At 49.7% G+C, this 8,385-nt stretch overlaps 1 protein-coding gene across 5 annotated transcripts in view; it reads right to left on the reverse strand.

The window, feature by feature from the left end:
• The window catches only part of LOC147118245 (uncharacterized), a 29,793-nt gene extending 21,991 nt beyond the window's left edge, over positions 1 to 7,802 (reverse strand). The window contains exons 1-2 of one of the 5 annotated variants that reach the window (XM_085984329.1): positions 7,689 to 7,802; positions 6,223 to 6,385 (exon numbers count right to left, since the gene is read on the reverse strand). The gene's annotated coding sequence lies outside the window, so the exon portion shown is untranslated. Of the gene's footprint in view, positions 1 to 6,222; positions 6,386 to 7,288; positions 7,372 to 7,652 lie in introns of those variants that run through there. The other 4 variants (XM_085984328.1, XM_085984331.1, XM_085984333.1 and 1 more) reach the window with 4 other exon arrangements.
• Positions 7,803 to 8,385: the final 583 nt, after the last annotated feature.

Below are 8,385 nucleotides of genomic sequence, written 5' to 3' on the forward strand. Positions count from 1 at the left end.
AAAAGTTCATGCAGAAAAAATGTGAGTGTGTGTCTGACTATTTTAGTGAGTATCTGTGTCTGTGTGTCTGTCTGACTGTATGTGTGTGTGTCTGTGTAGAATAGCATCATAGAATGATACAGCACAGAAGGAGGCCATTCGGCCCATCATGCCTGTGCCGGCTCTTTGAAAGAGCGATCCAATTAATCCCACTCCCCCTGCTCTTTCCCCAAAGTCCTGTAAATGTTTTCCCTTCAACTATTTATCTCAATCTCTTTTGAATTAGAATATCGAATCTGCTTCCACCGCCCTTTCAGGCAGCGCATTCCAGATCACAACAACTTGGTGTAAAAAGCTGTTTCCTCGTGTCACCTCTGGTTCTTTTGCCAATCGCCTTAAATCTGGTTTCTGTCCCTTCAGCCATTGGAAACGGTTTCTCCTTATTTACTCTCTCAAAATCCATCCTGATTTTGAACAACTCTATCAAATCTCCTCTTAATCTTCTTTGCTTAAGGAGAACAAGCCCAGCTTCTCCCGTCTCTCCACGTAACTCAAGTCCCTCATCCCTGGTCCCATTCTCGTAAATTTCTTCTGCACCCTCTCTTAGGCCTTGACAGTTCCAGGGAGCAGCAAGGCGAGGAGGAGCCCGGTATAAAAACCGGCGCGAGCACCGAGGCCCGACCAGTTCCAGGGAGCAGCGAGGCGAGGAGGAGCCCGGTATAAAAACCGGCGCGAGCACCGAGGCCCGACCAGTTCCAGGGAGCAGCGAGGCGAGGAGGAGACCGGTACAAAAACCGGCGCGAGCACCGAGGCCCGACCAGTTCCAGGGAGCAGCGAGGCGAGGAGGAGCCCGGTATAAAAACCGGCGTGAGCACCGAGGCCCGACCAGTTCCAGGGAGCAGCGAGGCGAGGAGGAGCCCGGTATAAAAACCGGCGCGAGCACCGAGGCCCGACCAGTTCCAGGGAGCAGCGAGGCGAGGAGAAGCCCGGTATAAAAACCGGCGCGAGCACCGAGGCCCGACCAGTTCCAGGGAGCAGCGAGGCACACCAACTCAGCAGCGGGGAGAGAGGTAAAAAGTAATCAGAGTGTGACGTCACCAGGGAGCAGGTAAGTGATTGGTTGGTGAGTATTTCTCTTTTTTAAACTTTAACTCTGTAGTTTATAGTTACTAGGGTCTTTTCTGGTGTAGCAGGGACTGTTGGTAGACTATACAAGCGCCTTAGAGATATCTTTAATTGGTGATAGTGAATTAATTTAAATTAATTAAAGGGTAAGTCATGTCAGGAGAGCCCAGCCCCGTGTTATGCTCCTCTTGCTCTATGTGGGAATTCAGGGACACTGCCTGATGACCACGTGTGCCAGAAATGCATCCAGCTGCAGCTACCAGCAGACCACATTGAGGCACTGGAGCTGCGGGTGGATGGGTGGTGGAGCATTCACGATGCTGAGAGGGTCGTGGATAACACGTTTAGTGAGTTGGTCACACCGCAGGGTAGGGCTGCACAGGAAGAAAGGAAATGGGTGACCACCAGGCGGAGCAATAGAAGCAGACAGGTAATGCAGGAGACCCCTGTGACCATTCCCCTCTCAAACAGGTATACCGATTTGGATACTGTTGAGGGGGATGACTCACCAGGGGAAGGCAGCAGCAGCCAACTTCCTGGCACTGGGGGCGCTCCTGCTGCCCAGGAAGGGAGGAAAAAAAGAGTGGGAGAGCAATAGTGGTAGGGGATTCTATAGTAAGGGGGAACAGATAGGCGTTTCTGTGGCCGTAGACATGAATCCAGGATGGTTTGTTGCCTCCCTGGTGCCAGGGTCAAGGATGTCACTGAGCGGCTGCAGGGCATTCTGGAGGGGGAGGGTGAATAGCCAGAGGTCGTGGTCCACATTGGTACCAACAACATAGGTAAAAAGAGGGATGAGGTCCTGCAGCAAGAATTTAGGGAGCTAGGTGGAAGATTAAAGAGCAGGACCTCAAAGGTTGTAATCTCTGGATTACTCCCAGTGCCACGTGCTAGTGAGTATAGGAATAGGAAGATAGAACAGATGAATGCGTGGCTAAAGGGATGGTGCAGGAGGGAGGGCTTTAGTTTCCTGGATCACTGGGTCTGCTTCTGGGAAAGGTGGGACTTGTACAAGTCGGATGGTTTACACCTGAACCAGAGGGGGACCAATATCCTTGCGGGGAGGTTTGCTAGCACTGCTGGGGGGGGTTTAAACTAACTTGGCAGGGGGATGGGATACAGAGTGGAGCTATAGTAGGGGGTGATTTACAGCCAAATACAGAGGAAAAAACAAGTCAGCTGGGAAGGCAGAGCAAATATGTGAAGGCAAAAGGGAATATGGCAAGGCTGGAAGGCATTTATTTTAATGCAAGGAGTCTTGCAAATAAGGTGGATGAACTGAAGTTGTTGAACACATGGGAGTACGATATTGTTGCTATCACGGAGACATGGTTGAGGGAGGGTCAGGACTGGCAGCTCAATATTCCGGGGTATAGAATCTTCAGGCGAGACAGAGGGGGGTGTAAAAGGGGAGGGGGTGTTGCAATATTAATTAAGGAATCAATTACTGCTGTAAGGAGGGATGATATATTAGCAGGTTCCTCTAATGAGGCCATATGGGTAGAACTTAAAAACAAAAAGGGGCAAGCACTTTGCTGGGAGTGTACTATAGGCCCCCAAACAGTCAGGGGGAGATAGAGGAACAGATATGTAGGCAAATCTCAGAAGTGCAAAAATAATAGGGTAATAATAGTGGGGGATTTCAACTTCCCCAATATTAATTGGGATAGTCAGAGTGTGAAAGGCTTAGAGGGTGCAGAATTCTTAAAGTGCATCCAGGAGAGCTTTTTGAGCCAACATGTAGAAAGTCCTACAAGAGAGGGGGCGGTACTGGACCTAATTCTAGGGAATGTAGCCGGGCAAGTGGTGGAAGCGTCAGTAGGAGAGCATTTTGGCGACAGTGACCATAATTCGGTGAGATTTAAGGTGGTCATGGAAAAAGACAAAGGCGGCCCGGAAATAAGGGTTCTAAATTGGGGGAAGGCCGATTTTAATATGATAAGGCAGGATCTGGCCAAAGTGGACTGGGAGCAGCAATTATAGGAAAATCCACAGCAAAGCAGTGGGAGACTTTCAGAAGGGAAATAGAGAGAGTACAACACCAACATGTTCCTGTAAAGGTCAAGGGTGGGACCAACAAGCAAAGGGAACCTTGGATGACAAGGGATATACAAAAATGCATTAGGAAAAAAAGGGGGGCTTTTGGCAGTTACAAAAGACTAAAGACGGAGGAAGCCCTAGAGGAGTATAAAAAGTGCAGGGGCATACTGAAAAAAGAAATTAGGAGGGCGAGGAGGGGCCATGAAATAACACTGGCGAGCAAAATAAAGGAAAATCCTAAGATGTTTTATAAGTATATTAAGGGCAAGAGGATAACCAGGGAAAGGGTAGGGCCCATTAGGGACCAAAGTGGCAATCTGTGTGTAGAGCCAGATGATGTAGGCGGGGTTTTAAATGAATTTTTTGCATCTGTGTTCACTATGGAGAAAGACGATGTAGACATAGAAGTCGGGCAAGGGGACTGTGACATACTTGAACATATTAGCATCGAGAGGGAGGAGGTACTAGCGGTTTTAGCAGGCCAAAAAGTAGATAAATCCCCAGGCCCGGACGAGATGTATCCCAGGCTGTTGTGTGAGGCAAAGGAGGAGATTGCAGGGGCTCTGACACAAATTTTCAGAACCTCTCTGGCCACAGGGGATGTACCAGAGGACTGGAGAACAGCTAACGTAGTACCATTATTCAAGAAGGGTAGCAGGGATAAACCAGGGAATTACAGGCCAGTGAGCCTAACATCTGTGGTAGGGAAATTATTGGAAAAAATTCTGAGGGACAAAATTAGTCTCCACTTGGAGAGGCAAGGATTAATCGGGGATAGTTAGCATGGCTTTGTCAAGGGTAAATCATGCCTGACCAATCTGATTGAATTTTTCGAGGGGGTGACTAGGTGTGTGGACGAGGGAAATGCTGTGGATGTGGTTTACATGGACTTCAGTAAAGCTTTTGACAAAGTCCCGCATAGGAGACTGGTCAAGAAGGTAAGAGCCCATGGGATCCAGGGTGCCTTGGCGCGTTGGATCCTAAACTGGCTGAGTGGCAGGAGGCAGAGGGTGATGGTCGAAGGTTGCTTTTGTGACTGGAAGCCTATGTCCAGTGGGGTACCTCAGGGATCGGTGCTGGGTCCCTTGCTGTTTGTGATCTACATAAATGATTTGGATGAGAATGTAAAAGGTATGGTCAGTAAGTTCGCAGATGACACGAAAATTGGTGGGGTGGTAAATTGTGAGGAGGAAAGCCTCAGGCTACAGGACGATATAAACGGGTTGGTCAGATGGGCGGAAAAGTGGCAAATGGAATTTAACCCTGAAAAGTGCGAGGTGATGCATTTTGGACAGACAAATAAGGCAAGGGAATACACAATGAGTGGTAGGACCCTAGGAAGTACAGAGGGTCAGAGGGACCTTGGTGTACATGTACATATCTACCTGTTCCGCTGCCTTCAGGGATCTAAGGTGGTTAAAAAGGCATATGGGATACTTGCCTTCATTAGCCGAGGCATAGAATATAAGAGCAGGGAGGTTATGATGGAGCTGTACAAAACGCTGGTGAGGCCACAGCTGGAGTACTGTGTGCAGTTCTGGTCGTCTCACTATAGGAAGGATGTGATTGCTTTGGAGAGGGTGCAGAGAAGATTCACCAGGATGTTACCTGGGATGGAGAGCCTCAGCTATGAAGAAAGACTAAACAGGCTGGGGTTGTTTTCCTTGGAGCAAAGAAGGCTGAGGGGGAACCTGATTGAGGTGTACAAAATGATGAGGGGCATAGATAGGGTAGACAAAGAGGAACTTTTCCCCTTAGTAGGGGGGTCAATAACAAGGGGGCATAGATTCAGGGTAAGGGGCAGGAGGTTTAGAGGGGATTTGAGGAGGAACTTTTTCACCCAGAGGGTGGTTGGAATCTGGAACTCACTGCCTGAAAGGGTGGTAGAGGCAGGAACCCTCACAACATTCAAGAAGCATTTGGATGAGCACTTGAAATGCCATTGCATACAAGGCTATGGGCCAAATGCTGGAAAATGGGATTAGACTGGACAGGGATTGATGGACGGCGCAGACACGATGGGCCGAAGGGCCTCTTTCTGTGCTGTATAACTATGACTCTATCCATCCTAAAGTGTGGTGCCCAGCGGAAGCCTAGCCAGTGTTTTATAAAGGCTTAACATAACCTGCTTGCTTTTGTACTCTATTCCTCTATTAATAAAGTCAAGGATCCTGTTTGCTTTTTTAACAGGCTTCTCAACTTGTCCTGCCACCTTCTAAGATTTGTGTACAGACACCCCGAGGCCTCTCTGTTCCTGCACCCTCTTTAAAACGGGACCATTTGGTTTATATTGCCTCTCCTCATTCTTCCTACCAAAATGAATCACTTCACACTTCTCTACATTAAATTTAATCTGCCACGTTTCTGCCCATTTCACCAGTCTGGCTACATCCTCCTGAAGTCTGTTACTATCCTCATTGTTTGCTACATTTCCGAGTTTCGTGTCATCTGTAAATTTTGAAATTTTGCCCTGGATCCCCAAGTCCAGGTCATTGATATATATCAAAAAAAGCAGTGGTCTGAATCAAAGTTCACGTTAAGTTGCGCGGCCACGCAGCCGGCTCACTGCCCTATAAATGGAATAAACGCGCATGCGCGGAAATTTGAATGGGCCGTGCAGCACGTTAAAGGGGCCACACACCTCAAAAAAAGAGGGAACATTGATCCTAATACCGACCCCTGGGGAATATCACTGTTTACCTCCCTCCAGTCTGAAAAGAAACCGTTCACTAGTACTCTCTGCTTTCTGTCCCTTGGCAGAAAATTGGGAGGGGGCGAGAGCAAACAGCACCTGATTTCTCACCAAGCACTCAGGGAAGCAGGGGATTAGCCCTACTTTAAATGGCCGTCTCTTACATATACATTATTTAAAAAGGGAGACGCTGTCCCTTTAAAATCAGTCATCCACGGGGACGCGGTCCCTTTAATGAAAAGCTCATGGAAAAAGAGTGCGCCTGTCCCTTTAAGAGAACCCCCACCACTCCCATATTTTTCTTAAAGTGCTTGAAATTAATAATTAAAAACGCAGAAAATTAGGATTAAAAAAATTAATTCAGGTGAAAAAATATTTTTACTCACATTTACTCCCCAGGGTTGCTTGTTTCTGTTTCATCAATTTAAAAACGAACTGCTTTTTTTATGATCAGCCATGATCACATTGAATGGCGGAGCAGGCTCGAGGGGCCGAATGGCCGACTCCTGCTCCTATCTTCAATGTTTCTATGTTTAAAACAAGTATCTTCTGTAAAATAAAATTAGTTTGAGCTGTAAAATCGGAAAGGAACATTAAAAATAAACTTTCCCAGGATCACAGATTCTGACCAGGCCGCTTTACAAAATGGCGGCGGGCCGATCCCAGGTCCCGCCTCCTCCTTCGCCGCGATTGGTTGGAGGACCAAAGCCCCTCGGTCGGTCCTCCAGGCTCCGCCTCCCCTCGCTCATTGGTGGAGAGCTCAGTGTCAGTCAGTGCACGCCGGCGACATCGTGACGTTGCAGGGTGGGCGGTTGGAGCAGGCGGGAAATTAAATTCATTTAAATTAAATCTCCCGTCAGCCTCCTCTGTCCCAATCAGCCGGCGCAAGTCCCGCCCCTCAAGCTCCCCGATTGGTTGGAGGACCCGCCGCCGGCTCGCTCCTCCAGCCCCGCCCGCTCCCTATTGCTCGGATGCTCCCGTCAATCAGGCCCTGGGCCCTGGTCCTATCTTCTATGTACTTTCAGTGATGACTTTTATAAACTGGTTTTACAGGAAATTACAAGAGAAGGGGAGAGATTTGAAGACTCTCGGTCCCTTTGTGACTCTAAAGTTGCAGCTGACCCCGCGCATGCGCCCCATGGCCCCGCACTCTCCTGCTCCACAGGCGCCCGGCCCGCACCGCGCATGCTCAGCACACACCCTGGGCTCCTGTCAATCATCCTCCCCCACTGAACAGGCCCCGCCCCCTACTCCGCATGCGCCGCCGGGCCCCGCACTCGAAGTTCAGCCGCTACCGCGCCTGCGCAGGGCCTCCGATTCTGGGTCGGCCCGGGGCAACCGCGATAGTCCGGATCACCGGCGGAAAGTGAGTTTTATCAGGATTTTTTTTTTTATATATAGCGGACAGAAGCGCGGGCGGGGAGGTAAATAAAAAGAAAATACAAACCGCACCGTCCCAGCGCCCTCCCGGCACCGAGCGGAGCGGATTGAGCGGCCGCAGCCCCTTGTCTGAATGGCCTCTTCCTGTGATGACGTCACAACCGGGCCCCAGCCTCAACGCCGGGAGAAGGTCCCGCCCCCTTGCCGCGCCGCCATTGGTTGGAGGACCAGGCCGCCCAGTTCAGTCCTCCCAGCTCAGTCCTCTTCCTATTGGTCCGCGCTCCCGTCACTCAGTTCACATTGTTCCGTCTCACTCCGCCACCCCGCGCGGTTCAATCCGCTCCGTTCGGCGTCCGCGGAGGTCCCGGCCGCCCGACTCTCAGGTTTGGTTTTCTGGTATTTTACTTTATAATCTCGCTCTCCGCTCCCCCCTCACCTCGATTTAAATCGATTCCCCAACACTTCACTTTACCCCGGCAGCTGATTTCGCCTCTTCCCTGGGCCCGGCCTTCCGTCTTCTCCCCAGAAGCCCCGCGTAAGCGCACTGGCAGCCTTCTTTTGCGATGGGGTCGAATAAGCATGTGCGGCCCCGCCTCTCCACATTTAAAGGGACACACCCCCTCCACATTTAAAGGGACACCCACACTCTCCACATTTAAAGGGACACCCACCCCCTCCATATTTAAAGGGACACACACCCACTCCACATTTAAAGGGACACCCACTGCCCCCACATTTAAAGGGACATCCACCCCGCCACATTTAAAGGGACACCCACCTCCTCCACATTTAAAGGGACTCCCTCACCCCCTCTCATGTCCTCTACTCTGGAGGAGGAATTCCTTGAGTGTTTACGGGATGGTTTCCTGGACCAATATGTCGAGGAACCAACCAGAGATCAGGCCATCTTAGACTGGATATTATGTAAAGAGAAAGGATTAATTAGCAATCTTGTTGTACGAGGCTCCTTGGGTCGGAGTGATCATAATATGATCGAATTCTTCATTAAGATGGAGAATCAAGTTGTTGACTCAGAGACTAGGGTCCTAAATTTAAATAAAGGAAACTACGATGGTCTGAGGAGCAAGTTGGGTAGGATTGATTGGGGAATGTCACTCAAAGGGTTGACGGTGGATAGGCAGTGGCAAACATTCAAAGACCGAATGGAT

Source organism: Somniosus microcephalus, chromosome 4 (assembly GCF_052327205.1).
Source record: "Somniosus microcephalus isolate GS21.2 chromosome 4, FLI_Smic_1.0, whole genome shotgun sequence".
Lineage (NCBI taxonomy): Eukaryota > Metazoa > Chordata > Chondrichthyes > Squaliformes > Somniosidae > Somniosus > Somniosus microcephalus.